Raw genomic sequence first — 26,241 nt, forward strand, 5'->3', positions numbered from 1 at the left:
GCTAAAGGTAATCGAGGAGTGTGATGGTCCAGTGGAGTTTCTGAACCCTCTATTACCCATCAGGAAATCCAATGGGAAATGGAGAATCTGCTTGGATTCTCGTAAATTAAACTCGTGTACCAAGAAAGACGATTTTCCGTTCCCAAATATGGTTGGCATACTTCAAAGAATTCAAAAGTCGCGCTATTTTTCGGTCATAGATCTTTCGGAATCATACTATCAGGTTAGTCTGACAGAAGAAGCCAAGAGTAAAACCGCCTTCCGAACAAATAAAGGTTTATTCCGGTTTGCCGTTATGCCTTTCGGCTTAACCAATGCCCCAGCGACCATGGCTAGACTGATGGCAAAAGTTCTAGGTCACGACCTTGAACCGTTTATTTATGTCTACTTAGACGATATAATTATTACTTCCCTCTCATTCGAACACCATTGCCAACTCATTGAAATCGTAGCACACCGATTGCAAAGTGCAGGTCTCACTATCAACCTACAGAAATCTAAGTTTTGTCAGAAACGCATAAGATATCTTGGCTATGTCCTCTCTGAAGATGGTCTATCAATGGACGTTTCCAAAATACAGCCAATATTAGATTACGCGCAGCCTCAGTCCGTAAAGGACGTTCGCCGCCTTCTAGGTCTTGGAGCATTCTATCAGAAATTCATAAAGAATTACTCGGAAATTGCGACACCGATTTCCGATTTGCTCAAGGGCAAACGAAAAAAATTTGTCTGGACTAACGAAGCCAATCAAGCTTTCGAAAAACTAAAATCTGCACTAGTCTCTGCCCCCGTACTAGCGAACGCCGATTTTGAAGTGATGTTCATCATTGAAACCGATTCCTCGGATTCCGCAGTTGGGGCAGTTCTAACGCAGGAGCAAGCCGGTGATCGTCGCCCGATTGCATATTTTTCAAAAAAACTTTCAAGTACCCAAAAGAGATACAGTGCTACAGAGCGGGAGTGTTTAGCGGTACTTCTCGCGATAGAAAATTTTAAACATTTTGTTGAGGGTAGTCGATTTATGGTCAGAACGGATGCAATGAGTCTTACCTTTTTACAGACGATGTCGATAGAATCAAAATCGCCCCGAATTGCCAGATGGGCGTTAAAGCTATCCAAATATGATATCATTTTGCAATACAGGAAAGGGTCCGAAAATGTGCCCGCCGATGCGCTTTCTAGGTGTGTAAACTCGACGGATGTTATCCTGCCTGATCCCTATATCAGTGATCTGAAACGGCAGATCGAAAGGGCTCCAGATCATTATAAGGATTTTAAAATTGTGAACGGAAATGTGTTTAAATATGTTTCCAATTCAACCCTTCCCGAGGACGCTTGTTCAAAATGGAAACTGGTAGTTCCAAAACAAGATCGAGTCCAATTGATTGATCAAATTCACAGAGAAGCCCACTTAGGATACTTAAAGACCCTCTCTAAGATACGCGAGCGTTGGCATTGGCCTAAAATGAGCAGAGAGATCAAACGATTCTGTGATGCGTGTTTGCAAGGAATCCAAAGTTCCTAATCAAAATACCCGCCCCATATGTGGGAAACCGAAAGAATGTTCAAGACCTTGGGAAATGATTTCAATTGATTTTTTGGGACCGTACCCACGCTCGAAACGGGGTAACGTTTGGCTCCTGGTAGTATCAGATTTCTTTTCTAAATTCGTGCTTGTCCAGTGCCTGAAAAGTGCAACTACACCAGCTGTTTGCGCATTTTTAGAAACGATGGTGTTCACCTTATTTGGTGCACCAGCGATCTGCATCTCAGACAATGCCAAAGTCTTCAAGTCTACACAATTTTGCAAATTGCTAGAACAGTATGGGGTGACTCATTGGAACCTCGCCGTATACCATCCCAGCCCGAACCCTGTCGAACGTGTGAATCGCGTTATTGTTACCGCCATCCGGTGTTCTTTGAATAAGAAAAACATTCACCGTGATTGGGATGAGTCGATTCATACCATAGCCAAGGCTATTCGTACCAGCGTTCACGATAGCACAGGTTTTTCACCCTATTTTATAAATTTTGGCCGAAACATGATAAGTAACGGCCAAGAATATGACCATCTTCGACACCTTTCACTCGAAGAGCCGATCAATGCCAAACCCATAACTGAAGAAACAAGAAGACTATTTGAAATCGTTCGCGAAAACCTGTGTAAGGCATATGAACGGTATTCCAAACCCTATAATTTACGGGCAAACGTGAGACACCACTTTGTCAAAGGAGACGTCGTTTATAAGAAAAACATACATCAATCCGACAAAGCAAAAAATTTTGTCGGTAAATTTGGCAACAAATTTTCAAAGGCACGAATTCTCGAAAAGATTGGCACTAATACCTATGTTCTAGAGGATCTTCAAGGTCATAGAATTCCGGGTGCATTCCATGGTTCCTTCATTAAAAAAGCTTAAAATCCACAGCTATGACTGCACTTTGGTCGAAAAGTGCATAAACTACCGGTTCGCCTATCAAAATACACTATGTGGTGACACGGCAAAATCACGGCTTCGAGAAGTAAACAAAACCCTCGGTCGTAAACAAAACCTGTTTAAGTATTATAAAGCTACACAAGGTTTTTCCTGTGAGCCCAAACCCAAACAAAAATACTGTTTTTACAAGCTATGAATGAGTCAAATTGCACTCAGACAACTGATTTCGATCAATGAAAACACTGCTAGAAGTCAAAATCCAAATGGAGCTAGTTGAGTGTCTAATAACGGTAATTCTTACGACCTCCTAGCCTCCGTATCTTTCTTCGCATATAATCCGCATAACTATTGTGTAACACTGAATGGTAATTTGCCACTGAAGAATGCAAGCTTTGCACCCGATAATTTTTAAATTCCATCTGTACTTTACCTTACTCATTCCATTCGCCCATAGTTAGCCGCACAATCCATAGTTTTCATGCCGATAGTATTGATTAATCCATCCTTTTTCTGCAAATCTCAATGAATCGCCTGCTTTGAGCGTGCTTACAGCGGCACACTAGGAGTTAACTTTCTGAAATCAGTATGGCGAAAGGCATCTAAGGTTCGATTTCTCAAAATTAAGCACTTTCATCAAAAAAATATTTGGTAGGCATGGTAGCGGACACCTTCCTACATAATCGGTACCAAATAGTTTTTCATGAAAAGTTTCTTATTTCGCAAAAACCCGCGTTAGATGACTTTCGCCATACAAAATTCTGGCGGTTAACTCTTGCTGGCTATTTTGCGCATATACTATAGCGCCTGAATGTGACAGCGGCGAGTAGAAAATCAGCCACTGCCAATAATTCATTTCCAATGAATCGCCTGCTTTGAGCGTAATTACAGCGGCACACTAGGAGTTAACTTTCTGAAATCAGTATGGCGAAAGGCATCTAAAGTTCGAATTCTCAAAATTAAGCATCTTCATCGAAAAAATATTTGGTAGGCGTAGTAGCGGACACCTTCCTACATAACCGGTACCAAATAGTTTTTCATGAAAAGTTCCTAATTTTGAGACAAGCCGCGTTAGATGTCTTTCGCCATACCAATTTCTGGCGGTTAACTCATGCTGGCTATTTGCGCATATACGATAGCGCCTGGATGTGGAAGCGGTGAGTAGGAAATCAGCTACTGCCAATAATTCATTTTCTCAATTCGTCCATAGATCAACGTTTAAGAATCGGCACGTCGTGTTGACAGTTGTATGACATAGACCTGTACAGGAGTTCATGAAATTCACTCACCCGATGGATTTTGACATTTGAGCGGGTCGTCTTCTCGAACAAAAGTTCATTTTGCGTTCATTATGCGACCCGCTCAAACGTCATAATTTCTTGGGGGAGTTCATTTTGCGTTAGTCTATTGCGATGTTATTTCATCGTGACAGTTTCAGGTTTCGTTCAATACCCGCTACTGAAAATTTCTATTCATTGAAGTTCATTCGCATCCGTGTTATGAATGGTATGAACGATAGATTATGACATTGAGTAGCTCACCTTATAAGTTTTAACGGAATGTTGCGCCTGTTCTCGATTTTTGTGTGTTCTTTCTCAGATATCTCTGAGGTTATGAATAAAGCTTGAGTTTCCCAAATATGTTTGGGGTTATTTTCGGTAAACTTGGATTCGGATGAAATATTTCCAAATATTTTTGGAGTGATATTGGGTTTGGTTTAGTAAAATATTAATTCACATAAAAATTCGAAATAAGGGCAACACCATAAATAATTTGTTAAGCCACCCATTAGACACAAAACAAAAGAGTAATTAAAATAGTCAATAGTTTAATAAATAAAAAAACAAAATTAAATTAAAAAATAAATATTTTTTAAAAAAGTATTAGATACAAAGCAATCAGACTACAAATTCCTAGAAATACAAAAAAATTAAAAATTTTGAAATTTTTTAAACTAAAATTTCAAAATTTTTGCTTTAAGTAACGACGAGAATGTAAGAGATTTGTTTTTCCCTTGAGTGTTAGTCGTGAAACTTTCCTATCGGTTGAAAGCTTCAATGACTTTCGCATGCTAACGCGCCATCTCCCCGTGAGACGAGAAACTGCTTTGCTCGCGAAATTCAAATATATTTTGAGTTCCACCAGGGGGTCTCATTGATAGTCCCAGTCAGAGAGATAAAAATATTGGTATAAAGATGGGCACAAAAAAATAAAAAGTATGGTCAAGGACATTACATCCTAAAAAAAACGTAGAGGTGGAAAAGAGATAGTCTCAAAGCGATGTAGTTAAAAATGAGATGGTATTTACTTCCAGCAGCATCCGATACTATAAGTATTGTTTGATTTGATCAATACATTGGGATCGATGATTTTAAGTCGAGGGTTTTTAATTTACTTTGTTGGAAATTGCTAGCTTGAGCAGTTGTTCCTCTACAGTACGGATAGTTGTTTTTTTCGCCTATTGTGCTTAAAGTTACCTATTGTGCTTAAAAAAATAGGTTTATGAAAGTAAGTGTATTGAATAAAAGAAGAAATGCTATTAACTAATAAGCCATTCTGCACTAGGTTTAATGGAAAGCCCTAAATTGTAAAATTTAGTTAAAAGTAGTGTGATCGAAGTTGTTGGGTCAGGTAAGAGTTTTTGGCACATATTCGCTAAGGCATCTCGAGTTATGGTGTTCATTTCTTTTACGCGTTGTCAGGTCGAAACCCCACCTTACAACGTGGGTGTTAGTTTGGAGTGGTCACGGACTAGCTACCTCTTTCGGTGGTTGGCTAGAACTGGTGGTTGTGAAAGTAGACCATATCACCACCTCGGAACGGTATTACGGTGAACTGGACGAAGCGGTGTTCTAAAAGCTACCAACAAGCTTAGCGTGGGAGAATCTAACCAAAAACATCGCGGACCATTTTGGCGCCACCACGTGGCGGGGGTGTGAAACCATTTGTGGATAACAGCCATCTTCCGCACCATCCATCGCCCGTTACCGACGTTACATTGTAGTGACCCGAAGCCCTGTGGGACATTGCCAAACCGTCCGTACGCTTTTCCTGACGAAGGCGCGACCTACGTAATCAGCGCGCAACGAACAAAACGTGATTGTCCTAACGAGATCGGGGCAGGTAGCGTAAGAGTGCGATCTCCTCGACGTGAACACATGCCTTGACCGCTTGACCCCAACCAACCGCACCACAGACAGGTTTGCCTAGTTATAAGAAACCCTTTGTAAACTAGAACTATATAACAGTGACGTCACTCGTAGGCAGGGAACAAACGAAACAGTAATATACGCTGGTTGCCTATATCTTGTGTAATTCATCGGGCAGGGGTTCCCAAGTTCAAGTTGACGTTTCCTTCAAGCAGGGTGCTGGGGAATTAAATTAATAATCACACCGCTGTGGGAGATAGAATATCCTCTCATTAGTTTGGTTATTTAGATAGGGACCCAATGTTTTTAGACCTACTGTATGGGAGTGCTAATTAGATTCGGGTGTTTGAGCCTTAACAAACCCGCCTTGTGAAGAGTCTCTAGCCGAGTGCTCAAACAGCAACAGCAGCCTCTCCAAAACGAGAGTGGCGCTTAAGCTGCTGATTGTCGAAAGCCCAAACCATTTCGTTTCAATTTCAAGACAAAATTTTCAAAACGACTTATCTGCTTCTGTAAACAAAGATTCAAAGCTTCAAATGCATTCAGTTGTATATTACCAAAAGTATCAAGTGCAGAGAGCCTTGCCACCGTACCATCTGCGAAATCTGTTTCAACAAATCAATCGGAAGACGAGTTGACCAAAAGGTCAACATCGAACGCTCCAACGAAGACATAGCTGGGACAAAAGTGAATCCAATTAAATGGAGGAAGATGAACTATTTATTCACCACAAAAGTTCAATTAGTGGACGCAGTGGTTTCGCCTCAACAAAAAAAAAACTACTTATTACACGGAGGAAAAATTCCATGAAATAAACGAAACTGTGCGAAGGAACCTTTTCGAATTAGGACCTGAGGATGTGGAAAATACAGACTACGACGAGGTAATAATAAATATGAAGGAAAGTTTCTCGAATCCAGACACGACAAGGAAAGAAAAAACATTGATTTTGACAATGCTGCCAAGTTCGTGGTCTATTCTGGATATCATTGATTAATTCAAAACCAATAGAAATGCAGTAAAAGAGGCAAAGCAATTGTAGAATAACTGTCATTCAGCCAAAAATACTAGGTCTAGTAATGCATTAACATATGAGACAAAAGAAATAGTAGTTCAATATTTTGAAGATGATGAAGTAAGTCGAGCTATGCCTGGTCAAAAAGAATATGTATCAGTAAAATAGATGGAAAGCGTCAAGCAATCCAAAAACGATTAATGATGACGACTTTGAAAGAAGAAGTGGAGCAACTTGAGGTCCTAATAGAAATTACATCACTGGTCGTTACGTGGATGCTGTGAGAACTTCAAACACTGGAGGAGGTAGACGAATGACGTTGTTCCACTTTTCTGCTCACGTTTTATACAAAACAACTGGCAAATGTTGGGTACGTTCACTCTATGCATTCAATAGGTATGATTTTGACTACCCATGAATTAAATATATCTTTCTGCCATATGTAGAAAATCGTTCATTGATTATGGTGGGTATAATTGTTCGACCGGTAACTAGTTTCGGATTTTCTACCCGTTAATTTGTGCCACAATTTCACAGATCACTATCTACGAGCCTACTTTCTCTGTTGTTTTTTGGGGACAAAAACACTCTTGGGTTTCAAAATGGTGGGTTGACATCAATGGAACGAAATGGAATGTGTGGTTTTGACTTAGAGCGCCAAAAATTTGATGAGTTTAGAAAGAAGAATCTTGTTGCCTATCTTGAATCTTGAAACTATGGAACGTTTGCGGAATCTTCGACAATTTTCTTCTGATTTCGTCTGGTGCGGTTCGGTCTAAACCGAAAACTTTCCAAAAGGGATTCATAATGAAAAAAAACTTTCAAAATGGATAAAAATGACGGTTGAAAATTTTCCGCGTTCGTTTCTCATCGCGACCTACTTCTATTTGGCACGTCATTTGCACAATACACAAAATATCGTTCATTGTATATTTCCCTAGCATAGTATAAAGATAAAAAATATTATTTAAAAGTTCTAGAAATATTGCTTTTTGTGATTTAAACAAGTTGTTTTCATGGTATTTTGATTTAATTATTCATAGCATATATCTGAAACTTAGACGCGATCCTGTGTTCAAAAGTATTGATACTGTCATAATTTGTATTGTACGTGACTGGTTAAAAATTTTCTTTTAATAACTAGTAACTAATAACACTAGTGTTGAAAGCCTGTTGATAATAAGAAACATATAAGAAATCTGATTTTTAAGACAAAGGCTGCAAAATAAACGTCTATAGTTTACCTGCAAAAAAATACCTATTAGAGAATAGACTTAGATCGGGAGGAAGCGAGTAACTTCAACAACAACAAATGCATGATAGGTACATACCACGGCCATGCCCACGAAAAAGCAAAAAAAATACTACCACTATGGTTGTTAAAGATCTTATAGTATTTTTCTTCTTCGGTCAAGCAAACGACACCAAACTAGTCAGTAAAAACTTAAAAGTGATTTTGTTTATTAAAATTTAACGAACAACATGAGTAGTCGCTATCTCAACTGCTGTATGCCGTTGCAGGAAAAAAGTGTTCAAAATCGCACCGAAAGTGAGCGACTGGTTATGCTCCAATGTCCATCATCGGTAGAGCAGGAATGAGTTCAAAACCAATAGAAATGCAGTAAAAGACGCAAAACAATTGTAGAATAACTGTCATTCAGCCAAAAATACTGCATTAAAAGATGAGACAAAAGTAATAGTAGTTCAAAATTTTGAAGATAATGAAGTAAGTCGAGCTATTAGTCAAAGAGATTATGTATCAGTAAAAAAGATGGAAAGCGTCAAGCAATCCAAAAACGATTAATGATGACGACTTTGAAAGAAGAAGTGGAGCAACTTGAGGTCCTAATAGAAATTACATCGCTGGTCGTCACTTCAAACACTGGAGGAGGGAGACGAATGACGTTGTTCCACTTTCCTGCTCACGTTTTATACAAAAAACTGGCAAATGTTGGGTACGTCACTCTATGCATTCAATATGTATGATTTTGACTACCCATGAATTGAATATATCTTTCTGCCATATGTAGAAAATCGTTCATTGATTATGGTGGGTATAATTGTTCGGCCGGTAACTAGTTTCGGATTTTCTACCCGTTAATTTGTGCCACAATTTCACAGATCACTATCTACGAGCCTACTTTCTCTGTTGTTTTTTGGCGACAAAAACACTCTTGGGCTGCAAAATGGTGGGTTGACATCAATGGAACGAAATGGAATGTCTAGAAAATCTGTACAGAGAACTACGACAGTCTAGAGGATCTACTGAACTTGTCGAATTCATGTTTGAATAATTTTGAAAATCGAAGTAATTTCCGTGATTATTTATGAAAATAGGCATTCTAAAGGTCTGAAAAAAGTCGAGTTGAATTGTCAGACTCTGGATAACGCATAAATCTTGGGAATCTTGAGCATTTGAATAACCTAGAGGGTCTAGAGCAGCAGTTTCTCAACCTGGGGTACATTCAAGATTCAAGATTAGGAAGAGCTGTTGAATTTTCAAAACTGTTTGCTATGTTCTTCCAAGCAGCTCGGAAGCTTCCTTTCAATATGCTTGGAAGTCTCAGTCGATTTTTTGAAAAATCGATTTATTTTTTTTTTAATATAACATTTCAAGACAAAATTTTCAAAACGACTTATCTGCTTTTGTAAACAAAGATTCAAACGACGATTTGATGAATCTGATAGCTCTCCCACGCAAACCAATACCATCAATGGGTAGGTGAAGGGTTCCGCTACCTGTTCATGATGTTGGTTTGCGTGGGAGAGCTATCAGATTCGTTAAATCGTCGTTAGAATCTTTGTTTACAAAAGCAGATAAGTCGTTTTGAAAATTTTGTCTTGATTTCTCCAATATGGCCTATAATGCAAAATAATACAAATTTACGCATTTGCACGTCCTGCCGTCTAAACGTTGACAAACGAGCAATATGTATATCATCGATAGAGCAGGAAGTTAAAAAACGTCAACAACTGAGGCATTGCCAGATGTACCGATAACTGAGGTATTACCAGACGTATCAAGTGCAGAGAGCCTTGCCACCGTACCATCTGCGAAATCTGTTTCAACAAATCAATCGGAAGACGAGTTGACCAAAAGGTCAACATCGAACGCTCCAACGAAGACATAGCTGGGACAAAAGTGAATCTGTTTTTAAATAAGATTTTATTCAAACGTATCCGTAGAGCTACCGTGATATACAACAAACCATTTTAATCTTCCTTGGACGTCCTAGGCCATCCAAACTATCCTTGAGATCGGGACTTGAGATCTACAGCTACAATGAAGCCTTTTTTCAGTCCTCAAAGCTTCAAAATGCATTCAGTTACATCCATTACAGCTTCTGGGAGGGCAACAGATATCATAAGATAGTTTTGAAATATTCTGAGTCATCCAAACTGTCCTTGAGATCGGGACTTGGGATCTACAGCTATAATAAAGCTTTTTTTTTCAGTCATCAAAGCTTCAAATGCATTCAGTTGTATATTACCAGAAGTATCAAGTGCAGAGAGCCTTGCCACCGTACCATCTGCGAAATCTGTTTCAACAAATCAATCGGAAGACGAGTTGACCAAAAGGTCAACATCGAACGCTCCAACGAAGACATAGCTGGGACAAAAGAGAATCCAATTAAATGGAGGAAGATGAACTATTTATTCACCACAAAAGTTCAATTAGTGGACGCAGTGGTTTCGCCTCAACAAAAAAAACTACTTATTACACGGAGGAAAAATTCCATGAAATAAACGAAACTGTGCGAAGGAACCTTTTCGAATTAGGACCTGAGGATGTGGAAAATACAGACTACGACGAGGTAATAATAAATATGAAGGAAAGTTTCTCGAATCCAGACATTTTGATTTTGACGATGCTGCCAAGTTCGTGGTCTATTCTGGATATCATTTTCAAAACCAATAGAAATGCAGTAAAAGAGGCAAAGCAATTGTAGAATAACTGTCATTCAGCCAAAAATACTAGGTCTAGTACTGCATTAACATATGAGACAAAAGAAATAGTAGTTCAATATTTTGAAGATGATGAAGTAAGTCGAGCTATGCCTGGTCAAAAAGAATATGTATCAGTAAAATAGATGGAAAGCGTCAAGCAATCCAAAAACGATTAATGATGACGACTTTGAAAGAAGAAGTGGAGCAACTTGAGGTCCTAATAGAAATTACATCACTGGTCGTTACGTGGATGCTGTGAGAACTTCAAACACTGGAGGAGGTAGACGAATGACGTTGTTCCACTTTTCTGCTCACGTTTTATACAAAACAACTGGCAAATGTTGGGTACGTTCACTCTATGCATTCAATAGGTATGATTTTGACTACCCATGAATTGAATATATCTTTCTGCCATATGTAGAAAATCGTTCATTGATTATGGTGGGTATAATTGTTCGACCGGTAACTAGTTTCGGATTTTCTACCCGTTAATTTGTGCCACAATTTCACAGATCACTATCTACGAGCCTACTTTCTCTGTTGTTTTTTGGCGCTCTTGGGTTTCAAAATGGTGGGTTGACATCAATGGAACGAAATGGAATGTGTGGTTTTGACTTAGAGCGCCAAAAATTTGATGAGCTTAGAAAGAAGAATCTTATTGCCTATCTTGAATCTTGAAACTATGGAACGTTTGCGGAATCTTCGACAATTTTCTTCTGATTTCGTCTGGTGCGGTTCGGTCTAAACCGAAAACTTTCCAAAAGGGATTCATAATGAAAAAAAACTTTCAAAATGGATAAAAATGACGGTTGAAAATTTTCCGCGTTCGTTTCTCATCGCGACCTACTTCTATTTGGCACGTCATTTGCACAATACACAAAATATCGTTCATTGTATATTTCCCTAGCATAGTATAAAGATAAAAAATATTATTAAAAAGTTCTAGAAATATTGCAAATATTGCTTTTTGTGATTTAAACAAGTTGTTTTCATGGTATTTTGATTTAATTATTCATAGCATATATCTGAAACTTAGACGCGATCCTGTGTTCAAAAGTATTGATACTGTCATAATTTGTATTGTACGTGACTGGTTAAAAATTTTCTTTTAATAACTAGTAACTAATAACTCTAGTGTTGAAAGCCTGTTGATAATAAGAAACATATAAGAAATCTTATTTTTAAGACAAAGGCTGCAAAATAAACGTCTATAGTTTACCTGCTAAAAAAAATACCTATTAGAGAATAGACTTAGATCGGGTGGAAGCGAGTAACTTCAACAACAACAAATGCATGATAGGTACACGGCCATGCCCACGAAAAAGCAAAAAAAAAGTACTACCACTATGGTTGTTAAAGATCTTATAGTATTTTTCTTCTTCGGTCAAGCAAACGACACCAAACTAGTCAGTAAAAACTAAAAAGTGATTTTGTTTATTAAAATTTAACGAACAACATGAGTAGTCAAGCAATCCAAAAACGATTAATGATGACGACTTTGAAAGAAGAAGTGGAGCAACTTGAGGTCCTAATAGAAATTACATCGCTGGTCGTCACTTCAAACACTGGAGGAGGGAGACGAATGACGTTGTTCCACTTTCCTGCTCACGTTTTATACAAAACAACTGGCAAATGTTGGGTACGTCACTCTATGCATTCAATATGTATGATTTTGACTACCCATGAATTGAATATATCTTTCTGCCATATGTAGAAAATCGTTCATTGATTATGGTGGGTATAATTGTTCGGCCGGTAACTAGTTTCGGATTTTCTACCCGTTAATTTGTGCCACAATTTCACAGATCACTATCTACGAGCCTACTTTCTCTGTTGTTTTTTGGCGACAAAAACACTCTTGGGCTGCAAAATGGTGGGTTGACATCAATGGAACGAAATGGAATGTCTAGAAAATCTGTACAGAGAACTACGACAGTCTAGAGGATCTACTGAACTTGTCGAATTCATGTTTGAATAATTTTGAAAATCGAAGTAATTTCCGTGATTATTTATGAAAATAGGCATTCTAAAGGTCTGAAAAAAGTCGAGTTGAATTGTCAGACTCTGGATAACGCATAAATCTTGGGAATCTTGAGCATTTGAATAACCTAGAGGGTCTAGAGCAGCAGTTTCTCAACCTGGGGTACATTCAAGATTCAAGATTAGGAAGAGCTGTTGAATTTTCAAAACTGTTTGCTATGTTCTTCCAAGCAGCTCGGAAGCTTCCTTTCAATATGCTTGGAAGTCTCCGTCGATTTTTTGAAAAATCGATTTATTTTTTTTTAAATATAACATTTTTCTCCAATATGGCCTATAATGCAAAATAATACAAATTTACGCATTTGCACGTCCTGCCGTCTAAACGTTGACAAACGAGCAATATGTATATCATCGATAGAGCAGGAAGTTCAAAAACGTCAACAACTGAGGCATTGCCAGATGTACCGATAACTGAGGTATTACCAGAAGTATCAAGTGCAGAGAGCCTTGCCACCGTACCATCTGCGAAATCTGTTTCAACAAATCAATCGGAAGACGAGTTGACCAAAAGGTCAACATCGAACGCTCCAACGAAGACATAGCTGGGACAAAAGTGAATCTGTTTTTAAATAAGATTTTTATTCAAACGTATCCGTAGAGCTACCGTGATATACAACAAACCATGTTTAATCTTCCTTGGACGAAAACTTATACTTTTCATTGCGATATGAAATACAGTATATGAACACGCTCAATAAAATTGATACAAATATTTTATGAAGGCTATTGATCGTTTAATGAATTTTATGTTGCTATACGTAATGAGGAATATGAATCAAATTGAATAAATAAAATAATTACTTTTTTTTTTACGTGTGGTTAATAGATTCACGCATCAGCGTGTCAAATGGCGAGCAGCAAGCCATGACTTTGTCTCTTCTAGACTGACCTCCGTGGAATGCACACGCATCCACGGAGAGTCGCTGTCATAATTTCGGTCCGGTCATTCAGGTTCGCAGAGTGAGCAGTAATTGCGAAAGTAAATCGCGTGAAGAGTTTGTACTTAGTGTTTAGTGAAACATGAATTATAGGTAGGCTGACCATACGTACCATTTTTAAAGGGACAGTCCCGTTTTTAGACCTTATTGGGCTGTCCCGTCGTAATCTAAAAAATCCTCAATTTGTCCCGTTTTTTCATCGATTTGCCCAAAGAACTCCAATATATTATTCAAACGAATTCAATATTTTAGGCAGGAATTTTAAACAAAAACTCAAAAAGTTTGAGATGTAATATTATTAGTGTTGCTTTTTAAAAGAATGCTATCTATGTCGTTTTGGATTTTGCATGGATCGACTTTTCTTATGGTTTTTAACAGTTAATGACAACAGATAACAACGGGAGATTTTATTATACACTTTCATTTCAATGACTTTTTTCTGCTTATTCCGGAGGCATTAAAATTTGGCAAGTATATCTAGAAAATCCTTAGCCGTGCGGTAAGAAGCGCGGCTACAAAGCAAGACCCTGCTGAGGGTGGCTGGTTTGATTCCCGGTGCCAGTCGAGGCAATTTTCGGATAGAAAATTGTCTCGACTTCCCTGGGCATAAAAGTATCATCGTGTTAGCCTCATGATATACGAATGCAAAAATGTTAGCCTGGCTTAGAAACCTTGCAGTTAATAACTGTGGAAGTGCTCAATGAACACTAAGCTGCGAGTCCAGGGTGGGTTACAGCCAATAAGAAGAAGAAGAAGATCTAGAAAATCAGGTCACGCCTCAACGGCAATAAAATGAAGCGCAGGGACAGGCATTCTTATTTCCAGATTATGTTCATTTTCGATTTTTTTTCTTGCTAGGTAGGAAATTCAATTTTTTTTTTTCAATTTGCTTTGCCACATATTTTTCCATCGTTTTAATCGTTCGAAATGAATCGAAACATTAAGAATCATTCAAATTTTTCTGAATAATTCTGAATATTTTGAAATCATCCACTGCAAAAAAACGACGACATTAAAAAATAGTTCATAAATCAGCTGACCAAAATCGAGGTAAACCGAGGGAATATTTGTTCGCATTTCGGTCCTCACGTACTTTAAGGCTACAAGGCACTACAGATCAGGAGCTTGTCTGAAATTTTCTCTTCTATATGTGTTCACGGGATCTATTTGACTCCGTGGTAGAAAATAGAATTTCGATCTGATTTAAAATATAATGCGGCGGAAATATTCAAGAGTAAGCTGTAAATCAGCCTACAAATTAGCCAGCATTTATTTTATTGTATGAGTCCCGCCTTTTCGGAAGCAATGGACAACGCCAACCATATTTATGGAAACAATTGAAATTACATTTTATTAATGTTCTTTCCTTGTTGAGATTTTTTTAATTCTTCTCCGCAGATTTCCCCTCATGTATATTCATTAAAAAGTGTTTTAGCACGGGAAATCAATAATCTCACTATTGCTCTTTTTGAATTTGTCTTTTGACATATTTTTCTGCTTCTTATTTTTTATCCGGCCTTAGAGAGTACTTTGACTATTTTTTTTTTGTTATTTTCAATTGTTCAGGGGTAGAAAAGTGTCTTATATTGGTCAGTAATAAATTACTCAATGCATGTTTAAGAATGAATTGAAATAAAATTTCAAAATTCCACAATTTTGGAAACATATTTTGAAAAATGCGTAATTTTTTGTTCCTTCGTGTTTTTGTCCGCGCCCCTTTGAAAAACGAGATATTTGTAGTTTAATATTTTTCCTCAACTAACTTAATACAATAGAGGTTTTGGTGGTGAATGATCCACTCTAAAAATGTTCACTAACTTCTTACACGGAAAATGGAAATTAGACGCATAGGGTAAAATACTCTTTTCGTCACAAGGAGTAGAAATTTTCAACATATTAATTCTGCTTGACATCTAACACCAAGTTCTGCATCTCCTCTTCACGATACATACATAAAACACTCAAATACACGACGTTATTCGTTGAAATTAACATTTTAAAGTGTGACTGAATTCGCCCTATAGTAGACCCCCTGGGGGTCCATAATAGGAATTTGCTTCCCTATAGTCGACACTTCATTTGATTTTTATGTTCCGTTTCGGGACGTTCTTCTTCCCTATTATGGACCCCCCAAAATATTCCTGTAATGGACACTCTCGTGTTTATTTTTTATAGAATTGCAAAAAATCATTTAAATTTACTTTCCATAGCATTTCCAATGCATGTACTCGAATCATAGGACTGTAAGGTAGGTTCTCCCGATGGAATTTTATAGCAAAATGTTTACATTGTGCTGTAATAATGCAAAAATGGCTGGAGGGTCCACTATTTATTGGGGGTCCACTATTGGGCACTTTACCCTACATTTTGAAGTTTACACAGCTTTTGAATTTTGCAGGCGGGTGCTAAGTTGTCAAATTTTTGTTGCCACCAATCGAGCGAATGCCGACGGCACTAACACCAAGCCGTAGTCTATTAAAAATAAACACTGCAGTTAGTGAGAATGTTCTGAAACGCACAAAGTTTGGATAATACAAGAAACAACTGTTTCTGCTCATCACAGAGTTTCTTCTACCAACATAATTATTTATCTGCATATTTCGCGTAAGGAATAAAGTGAAAACACTACATATTTACGGATTTGGTGTATTTTTGTTCGTTGCGATCTTTAATTTAATATGTGCTTTCGACACCACTCTCTCTTGTAAAAACGGTAAACAATACAAATTTTTACAAATACCACCACAATTTATAATAGTATATGAGCATTTTGACATTGGAGTATAAATTTATGCGCCAAAAAAGAGGGTTATACTTGCCAAACTCCATATGAAAAAAAATCCGTTGTCCCCCTTTGGAATTTTGTCAAAAGGTTTTTTTTTACATGTTCCGTTTCGCAAGTGAATTGTCCCGTTTTTTCAGCAAAGTGATCTGGTCAGCCTAATTATAGGCAACTCATTGAAGTATTTAGGCCTCACAAGGGACGCCAGGTAGATGTTTAAAAAGCTTTGGAATATATCTGCCAAAGCTTCGCTGTGAATAAACAAAAAAGAGTCAACTCCATACAAACAAAAACAAAACAGCGAATACGATGATCCACAATCTTCTACAAGTAACCATTCTCTGCACCACTCAAGCTCGAAGTGGAATAAATGAAACCACTAAGCAGAAAGTTATAGATTTTTACAAGACGACATAAGTAGAGCTATGCCAATGATTTTGTTTCAGAACTGAGGCATGTAGTCGATCCTGAGCGACCTTCAATTTCATCTAAATCGTCATTTTTCGATATCAAATCTTCATATTGAGTCACGACTAACTTTTCAACTAACGACTAACTTAATAAAAAAATTCCGTGTAAATTATTTTGAGAATCGTAGTTTGATGCATTGCTGATTGTATTGTTAAGGGCTTTTTGAAAAGATATTTTAGTTACTAGATAAAGATTGTCGCTTCGGTTCCCTTTGTTCTGCTGTCCGGAACATGCTGGGTACCAAGCTGTCAAATCGTATGAATTTTCCTTCTTTGACATTTAGCTCCCCTATCCTCGCCAGCAAAAGATGTTACGGACAGCGACGACAGCGACAATCTTTATCTAGTAACTAAAATATCTTTTGCTTTTTGTGATTTAAACAAGTTGTTTTCATGGTATTTTGATTTAATTATTCATAGCATATATCTGAAACTTAGACGCGATCCTGTGTTCAAAAGTATTGATACTGTCATAATTTGTATTGTACGTGACTGGTTAAAAATTTTCTTTTAATAACTAGTAACTAATAACACTAGTGTTGAAAGCCTGTTGATAATAAGAAACATATAAGAAATCTTATTTTTAAGAGAAAGGCTGCAAAATAAACGTCTATAGTTTACCTGCAAAAAAATTACCTCTTAGAGAATAGACTTAGATCGGGAGGAAGCGAGTAACTTCAACAACAACAAATACATGATAGGTACATACCACGGCCATGCCCACGAAAAAGCAAAAAAAAATACTACCACTATGGTTGTTAAAGATCTTATAGTATTTTTCTTCTTCGGTCAAGCAAACGACACCAAACTAGTCAGTAAAAACTTAGAAATGATTTTGTTTATTAAAATTTAACGAACAACATGAGTAGTCGCTTTCTCAACTGCTGTATGCCGTTTGCAGGAAAAAAGTGTTCAAAATCGCACCGAAAGTGAGCGACTGGTTATGCTCCAATGTCCACATTGAATTCAAATTTACGCATTTGCACGTCATGCCGTCTAAACGTTGGCAAACGAGCAATATGTATATCATCGGTAGAGCAGGAATGAGTTCAAAACCAATAGAAATGCAGTAAAAGAGGCAAAACAATTGTAGAATAACTGTCATTCAGCCAAAAATACTGCATTAAAAGATGAGACAAAAGAAATAGTAGTTCAAAATTTTGAAGATAATGAAGTAAGTCGAGCTATTAGTCAAAGAGATTATGTATCAGTAAAAAAGATGGAAAGCGTCAAGCAATCCAAAAACGATTAATGATGACGACTTTGAAAGAAGAAGTGGAGCAACTTGAGGTCCTAATAGAAATTACATCGCTGGTCGTCACTTCAAACACTGGAGGAGGGAGACGAATGACTTTGTTCCACTTTTCTGCTCACGTTTTATACAAAACAACTGGCAAATGTCGGGTACGTCACTCTATGCATTCAATATGTATGATTTTGACTACCCATGAATTGATTATATCTTTCTACCATATGTAGAAAATCGTTCATTGATTATGGTGGGTATGATTGTTCGGCCGGTAACTAGTTTCGGATTTTCTACCCGTTAATTTGTGCCACAATTTCACAGATCACTATCTACGAGCCTACATTCTCTGTTGTTTTTTGGCGACAAAAACACTCTTGGGCTGCAAAATGGTGGGTTGACATCAATGGAACGAAATGGAATGTCTAGAAAATCTGTACAGAGAACTACGACAGTCTAGAGGATCTACTGAACTTGTCGAATTCATGTTTGAATAATTTTGAAAATCGAAGTAATTTCCGTGATTATTTATGAAAATAGGCATTCTAAAGGTCTGAAAAAAGTCGAGTTGAATTGTCAGACTCTGGATAACGCATAAATCTTGGGAATCTTGAGCATTTGAACAACCTAGAGGGTCTAGAGCAGCAGTTTCTCAACCTGAGGTACATTCAAGATTCAAGATTAGGAAGAGCTGTTGAATTTTCAAAACTGTTTGCTATGTTCTTCCAAGCAGCTCGGAAGCTTCCTTTCAATATGCTTGGAAGTCTCCGTCGATTTTTTGAAAAATCGATTTATTTTTTTTTTAATATAACATTTCAAGACAAAATTTTCAAAACGACTTATCTGCTTTTGTAAACAAAGATTCAAAGCTTCAAATGCATTCAATTGTATATTACCAGAAGTATCAAGTGCAGAGAGCCTTGCCACCGTACCATTTGCGAAATCTGTTTCAACAAATCAATCGGAAGACGAGTTGACCAAAAGGTCAACATCGAACGCTCCAACGAAGACATAGCTGGGACAAAAGTGAATCCAATTAAATGGAGGAAGATGAACTATTTATTCACCACAAAAGTTCAATTAGTGGACGCAGTGGTTTCGCCTCAACAAAAAAACTATTTATTACACGGAGGAAAAATTCCATGAAATAAACGAAACTGTGCGAAGGAACCTTTTCGAATTAGGACCTGAGGATGTGGAAAATACAGACTACGACGAGGTAATAATAAATATGAAGGAAAGTTTCTCGAATCCAGACACGACAAGGAAAGAAAAAACATTGATTTTGACAATGCTGCCAAGTTCGTGGTCTATTCTGGATATCATTGATTAATTCAAAACCAATAGAAATGCAGTAAAAGAGGCAAAGCAATTGTAGAATAACTGTCATTCATGTTGTTTTTTGGGGACAAAAACACTCTTGGGTTTCAAAATGGTGGGTTGACATCAATGGAACGAAATGGAATGTGTGGTTTTGACTTAGAGCGCCAAAAATTTGATGAGTTTAGAAAGAAGAATCTTGTTGCCTATCTTGAATCTTGAAACTATGGAACGTTTGCGGAATCTTCGACAATTTTCTTCTGTCTAAACCGAAAAAACCGGTCTAAACCGAAAACTTTCCAAAAGGGATTCATAATGAAAAAAAACTTTCAAAATGGATAAAAATGACGGTTGAAAATTTTCCGCGTTCGTTTCTCATCGCGACCTACTTCTATTTGGCACGTCATTTGCACAATACACAAAATATCGTTCATTGTATATTTCCCTAGCATAGTATAAAGATAAAAAATATTAAAAATATTAAAAATGACGGTTGAAAATTTTCCGCGTTCGTTTCTCATCGCGACCTACTTCTATTTGGCACGTCATTTGCACAATACACAAAATATCGTTCATTGTATATTTCCCTAGCATAGTATAAAGATAAAAAATATTATTTAAAAGTTCTAGAAATATTGCAAATATTGCAAATATTGCTTTTTGTGATTTAAACAAGTTGTTTTCATGGTATTTTGATTTAATTATTCATAGCATATATCTGAAACTTAGACGCGATCCTGTGTTCAAAAGTATTGATACTGTCATAATTTGTATTGTACGTGACTGGTTAAAAATTTTCTTTTAATAACTAGTAACTAATAACACTAGTGTTGAAAGCCTGTTGATAATAAGAAACATATAAGAAATCTGATTTTTAAGACAAAGGCTGCGAAATAAACGTCTATAGTTTACCTGCTAAAAAAATACCTATTAGAGAATAGACTTAGATCGGGAGGAAGCGAGTAACTTCAACAACAAATGCATGATAGGTACATACCACGGCCATGCCCACGAAAAAGCAAAAAAAAATACTACCACTATGGTTGTTAAAGATCTTATAGTATTTTTCTTCTTCGGTCAAGCAAACGACACCAAACTAGTCAGTAAAAACTTAAAAGTGATTTTGTTTATTAAAATTTAACGAACAACATGAGTAGTCGCTATCTCAACTGCTGTATGCCGTTGCAGGAAAAAAGTGTTCAAAATCGCACCGAAAGTGAGCGACTGGTTATGCTCCAATGTCCACATTGAATTAAAATTTACGCATTTGCACGTCCTGCCGTCTAAACGTTGGCAAACGAGCAATATGTATATCATCGGTAGAGCAGGAATGAGTTCAAAACCAATAGAAATGCAGTAAAAGACGCAAAACAATTGTAGAATAACTGTCATTCAGCCAAAAATACTGCATTAAAAGATGAGACAAAAGTAATAGTAGTTCAAAATTTTGAAGATAATGAAGTAAGTCGAGCTATTAGTCAAAGAGATTATGTATCAGTAAAAAAGATGGAAAGCGTCAAGCAATCCAAAAACGATTAATGATGACGACTTTGAAAGAAGAAGTGGAGCAACTTGAGGTCCTAATAGAAATTACATCGCTGGTCGTCACTTCAAACACTGGAGGAGGGAGACGAATGACGTTGTTCCACTTTCCTGCTCACGTTTTATACAAAACAACTGGCAAATGTTGGGTACGTCACTCTATGCATTCAATATGTATGATTTTGACTACCCATGAATTGAATATATCTTTCTGCCATATGTAGAAAATCGTTCATTGATTATGGTGGGTATAATTGTTCGGCCGGTAACTAGTTTCGGATTTTCTACCCGTTAATTTGTGCCACAATTTCACAGATCACTATCTACGAGCCTACTTTCTCTGTTGTTTTTTGGCGACAAAAACACTCTTGGGCTGCAAAATGGTGGGTTGACATGGACGACATGGAACGAAATGGAATGTCTAGAAAATCTGTACAGAGAACTACGACAGTCTAGAGGATCTACTGAACTTGTCGAATTCATGTTTGAATAATTTTGAAAATCGAAGTAATTTCCGTGATTATTTATGAAAATAGGCATTCTAAAGGTCTGAAAAAAGTCGAGTTGAATTGTCAGACTCTGGATAACGCATAAATCTTGGGAATCTTGAGCATTTGAATAACCTAGAGGGTCTATAGCAGCAGTTTCTCAACCTGGAGTACATTCAAGATTCAAGATTAGGAAGAGCTGTTGAATTTTCAAAACTGTTTGCTATGTTCTTCCAAGCAGCTCGGAAGCTTCCTTTCAATATGCTTGGAAGTCTCCGTCGATTTTTTGAAAAATCGATTTATTTTTTTTTAAATATAACATTTCAAGACAAAATTTTCAAAACGACTTATCTGCTTTTGTAAACAAAGATTCAAACGACGATTTGATGAATCTGATAGCTCTCCCGCGCAAACCAATACCATCAATGGGTAGGTGAAGGGTTCCGCTACCTGTTCATGATGTTGGTTTGCGTGGGAGAGCTATCAGATTCGTTAAATCGTCGTTAGAATCTTTGTTTACAAAAGCAGATAAGTCGTTTTGAAAATTTTGTCTTGATTTCTCCAATATGGCCTATAATGCAAAATAATACAAATTTACGCATTTGCACATCAATATGTATATCATCGATAGAGCAGGAAGTTCAAAAACGTCAACAACTGAGGCATTGCCAGATGTACCGATAACTGAGGTATTATCAGAAGTATCAAGTGCAGAGAGCCTTGCCACCGTACCATCTGTGAAATCTGTTTCAACAAATCAATCGGAAGACGAGTTGACCAAAAGGTCAACATCGAACGCTCCAACGAAGACATAGCTGGGACAAAAGTGAATCTGTTTTTAAATAAGATTTTTATTCAAACGTATCCGTAGAGCTACCGTGATATACAACAAACCATTTTTAATCTTCCTTGGACGTCCTAGGCCATCCAAACTATCCTTGAGATCGGGACTTGAGATCTACAGCTACAATGAAGCCTTTTTTCAGTCCTCAAAGCTTCAAAATGCATTCAGTTACATCCATTACAGCTTCTGGGAGGGCAACAGATATCATAAGATAGTTTTGAAATATTCTGAGTCATCCAAACTGTCCTTGAGATCGGGACTTGGGATCTACAGCTATAATAAAGCTTTTTTTTTCAGTCATCAAAGCTTCAAATGCATTCAGTTGTATATTACCAGAAGTATCAAGTGCAGAGAGCCTTGCCACCGTACCATCTGCGAAATCTGTTTCAACAAATCAATCGGAAGACGAGTTGACCAAAAGGTCAACATCGAACGCTCCAACGAAGACATAGCTGGGACAAAAGTGAATCCAATTAAATGGAGGAAGATGAACTATTTATTCACCACAAAAGTTCAATTAGTGGACGCAGTGGTTTCGCCTCAACAAAAAAAACTACTTATTACACGGAGGAAAAATTCCATGAAATAAACGAAACTGTGCGAAGGAACCTTTTCGAATTAGGACCTGAGGATGTGGAAAATACAGACTACGACGAGGTAATAATAAATATGAAGGAAAGTTTCTCGAATCCAGACACGACAAGGAAAGAAAAAACATTGATTTTGACGATGCTGCCAAGTTCGTGGTCTATTCTGGATATCATTTTCAAAACCAATAGAAATGCAGTAAAAGAGGCAAAGCAATTGTAGAATAACTGTCATTCAGCCAAAAATACTAGTATTAACATATGAGACAAAAGAAATAGTAGTTCAATATTTTGAAGATGATGAAGTAAGTCGAGCTATGCCTGGTCAAAAAGAATATGTATCAGTAAAATAGATGGAAAGCGTCAAGCAATCCAAAAACGATTAATGATGACGACTTTGAAAGAAGAAGTGGAGCAACTTGAGGTCCTAATAGAAATTACATCACTGGTCGTTACGTGGATGCTGTGAGAACTTCAAACACTGGAGGAGGTAGACGAATGACGTTGTTCCACTTTTCTGCTCACGTTGTATACAAAACAACTGGCAAATGTTGGGTACGTTCACTCTATGCATTCAATAGGTATGATTTTGACTACCCATGAATTGAATATATCTTTCTGCCATATGTAGAAAATCGTTCATTGATTATGGTGGGTATAATTGTTCGACCGGTAACTAGTTTCGGATTTTCTACCCGTTAATTTGTGCCACAATTTCACAGATCACTATTTACGAGCCTACTTTCTCTGTTGTTTTTTGGCGACAAAAACACTCTTGGGTTTCAAAATGGTGGGTTGACATCAATGGAACGAAATGGAATGTGTGGTTTTGACTTAGAGCGCCAAAAATTTGATGAGCTTAGAAAGAAGAATCTTATTGCCTATCTTGAATCTTGAAACTATGGAACGTTTGCGGAATCTTCGACAATTTTCTTCTGATTTCGTCTGGTGCGGTTCGGTCTAAACCGAAAACTTTCCAAAAGGGATTCATAATGAAAAAAAACTTTCAAAATGGATAAAAATTTTCCGCGTCCGTTTCTCATCGCGACCTACTTCTATTTGGCACGTCATTTGCACAATACACAAAATATCGTTCATTGTATATTTCCCTAGCATAGTATAAAGATAAAAAATATTATTTAAAAGTTCTAGAAATATTGCAGCTTTTATATATTTTTTTAAAGTTTTTGAATTTCTATGCGAAAGTCGTTTTACACTTTGAAAACTTCAACTATCATTTCCTTGATATGGAAATGCTAATATCATCTTCCAAACTTGGACGTACATGTTCATGATAGAATTAGAGGCGAAAGTATAGAATTGATAGTTCCGTTAGGATACGGCAGGCATGAAGAATGTTTTTATAGAAGTCGATTTGAAAGCGAGCGGAGGGCAATATTTGTGATGGCACATATCACACGACCTTCCTTCTGCCAAGCTCCCGTATGAAGGGGGAGGGAAGAATATCAGTGTGGAAGCTGATATATCTCCACTGGCTCCTTGTTTTAGCAACTTTAAGGAAAACTTATATGTGATTGCAAAATTTAGAGAAAATTTTAATACACCCCCCCTCCCCAAAATAGAAGATATCCGTAAATAATTCATTCTCATTATCAACTTGCAAATCATTTTGCTTCATTTTGTTAAATTTTCATTATCCTAATGAAAAAAACGCAAAATATTCGTATTCAACACTGCCTAGCACTACGCATAGAATAATTACACAACCACGAAAACGCAGTTATTGTAAGTCAGAACATGCCTCTAAGGCCTTATCTATGATATTCCCATGTGGGTGATTAACGCAAAACACTCACACCCACCGTTTCAACTTCCGAAATTTCTGCCGACAAGACTGACTGTGACTTTTTACTTTTTGCTGCACACGAACCCCGCATAGCTAAAGGGATGATCTAATGGCATGCACCACACACCAGGCTGTCCGTCGCACATTCCATAACTGTTTCTGTTCCACTCGTTGACTTCTGGCACGGATGGCACGTGCTAAGTGGGAACTATGTGTGTGGCACTGTATCTCTTCACTGGCAGCTTCTTTCCGGCATACACAAAACAAACTGGGATTTTTTTCATGGGACTCAGTTTCGACTGCAACCCACTCCCCCAAAGCTGATGGTTTTGCTAAATTTAATTATTCATCCATTTTCTTCGTTACGATTTTTTGCTTCAATCTGCTGGCAGATTTTGTTCACTTCACGAAATGGACTCTCCGGACCCACCCCGTTCGACTGCCAACCCCTGACATACAGCTGCATATTACCATTGGTAGCTAATCGAATTCCATGCGAAACTATTTCGACAGTTTTCAACGAATGTCCAAATTTGCAACATTTCAATGATGACCCAGAAAATCTCACATGACGTCGCCGGCGCGATTTGTAATTCCCGACGGTTGTGACATCACGTTATGAATTGCAAATTTTTCACTTGGTACACTGCTAGGCTGCTGGAGTGCCATTCTCTGTCTAAGCCTTCGCGAACTTTATCCTTCTCTGAGTTCTAAACCAACGTCGCCAACGTCGCACTGCCTGCTATGATATCGCACACAACACCCGAACAACCGCTTCTGGCCTATCTGCATTACATTGTCGCCCTGGACCGCCGACCAACACCGCCCAAAGGCCATCTATACCTGTGTGTATAGAGATGGCAGGCGCAAAGTAGCACAAAGTGTTGAGCCCCTACAAAGGCTCCAAAGGCCAACCGGGGAGAACGAACGTACTCACTGCGCTGCACCTCGAATAGTACTGCATTACATGAGCTACAACAGAGTAGTTGAGCCGCAGTCAGTTTACTGCACACATTTATAGGAACGGCAGGACTCGCGTCCCGTCTGGCGCTCCAGACTTCGGCGGTCCTCCTGGCCGTTGGAGTCCTTGTAGGTGTCTGTAGTTGTCGTATCCCCCATCATCATCATCGTCATTGGTTCCATCATCATCGGCTGGAATCGGTCGTGGTAAGTACACAGACAAGCGTTACTCCCGTCGCCCATTTTACCACCGCCACCGCTCTGCCAGGAGGAGTGCAACCGAATGAGAGCATGTCGAAGTTATCGTGAGTTGTGGCGACCTAACTATACCGAAGGCAGACAGAATCACGACGGCGCGCGGCGCTGCAACATTGAAAATGTGCGGGAAAACAAATAAGGAAATACAATCATGGCATGGTAAAATCCAACTTCGAGCTTTGGTTTCGCCGGCATGAACTGTGAATGGAGAAAAATCAGCACATCGCTGCATTGGAGAGATGGGTGGTGGCAAAAGATTGTGATATTCAATAGGATGGAGGTATGCGCTGTTTATTGTTGTTACTATCTATTGATTATATGGTTCGTACACATGTATATAATTAGCGGCTTCACATAATAGTTTGTTCTTAATAATGATAGAAAACTGCTGTTTCTTTCTTAAACTTATCGA

At 37.8% G+C, this 26,241-nt stretch overlaps 1 protein-coding gene across 1 annotated transcript in view; it reads right to left on the bottom strand.

Annotated features, from left to right (window-relative positions):
• LOC134215691 (uncharacterized) overlaps nucleotides 1–25,514 on the bottom strand; it is a 350,826-nt gene extending 325,312 nt beyond the window's left edge. The window contains exon 1 of the mRNA XM_062694820.1: nucleotides 25,083–25,514. The gene's annotated coding sequence lies outside the window, so the exon portion shown is untranslated. The remainder of the gene's footprint in view (nucleotides 1–25,082) is intronic.
• Between the last annotated feature and the right edge of the window lie 727 nt (nucleotides 25,515–26,241).

This window comes from Armigeres subalbatus, chromosome 2, assembly GCF_024139115.2.
Source record: "Armigeres subalbatus isolate Guangzhou_Male chromosome 2, GZ_Asu_2, whole genome shotgun sequence".
Classification (NCBI taxonomy): Eukaryota; Metazoa; Arthropoda; class Insecta; order Diptera; family Culicidae; genus Armigeres; species Armigeres subalbatus.